The following is a 931-nucleotide window of genomic DNA, read 5'->3' on the forward strand; positions in this document are numbered from 1 at the left end:
ATGACTCAGCTCCCTTTAACCTACCAAGAGACACATTCGATGAGGCACACTGTTAATGGAACGTGACTGCCTTGTTTTCTTTCAAAATGCAGTATAGTTACTTTGGAATTACAACTCTACTTGTGACCAAGAAGTACCCTCAGTTGAAATATAGATTGCATAGTTTATTAGAAATGTGAATTATATTTTCGTTACTTAAGAGATCATGATTGGGAGGAGAAGTGGAGCAAAGAGGAGACTGTTCAAGAAAATATTAGATTAATCTGAGGCTCTTCTTCTTCATATCTGATATGTCTTTTGCCAAGAATTGACCAAAAGCCTTTATGGAAGATGTACTCAGACAGTGACAATTACCTATTAAAAATACCTCTGATGTTTTTCCCAACAGCATGTACACTACAAAATTTGAACCCAACAGAGAAGACTAGCATGGTCTCTATACAAAGATAGCATGCAAATTTGTGAAGCACTTCCTATTTTTATGCTAAACTTATTATGATCTATAATTTTGAGCTAAATACATATATCGAATCATTAAGTTGTATATGTTAAAATCATATCATGTCATGTGTCAATTATACTTCAATAAAACTGGAAAAAATAGAAATATTTCTGTTAGGAGGCTGGAGGGAGAGTCAGAGTCAGGGAAGGCAGTCCTATCTTTTGAGACTATATTCAGGAATTCAGGAAGAAACTGGAAATGTAAAATGCTGTATTAAGCACATATGTTGTTACCTGAAATCCTCATCATTTTAAAACAAAGTGCTTAAGAGGGTATAAATGTTAGTATTCTACTGCCATCCCTGCCACCACAAATCTACAGCCTACTATTTTCCTACCATACGTTTTCTAATGATGCTTCTGTTGATAGAAAGCCCCAGTCATTTTTTATTAATGGATGCTGTGACTTCTTCCCACTCTCTTTCCATTG

General features: G+C 35.0%; 1 non-coding gene across 1 annotated transcript; it reads left to right on the top strand.

Moving 5' to 3' along the window:
* The first annotated feature begins 372 nt into the window (after window positions 1-372).
* LOC133041810 (U6 spliceosomal RNA) lies at window positions 373-481 on the top strand. The gene has a single exon (XR_009689377.1). It is a non-coding gene; the product is annotated as a U6 spliceosomal RNA (small nuclear RNA).
* The last annotated feature ends 450 nt before the right edge of the window (window positions 482-931 follow it).

The sequence above is a fragment of the Dama dama genome, chromosome 20, assembly GCF_033118175.1.
Source record: "Dama dama isolate Ldn47 chromosome 20, ASM3311817v1, whole genome shotgun sequence".
Lineage (NCBI taxonomy): Eukaryota > Metazoa > Chordata > Mammalia > Artiodactyla > Cervidae > Dama > Dama dama.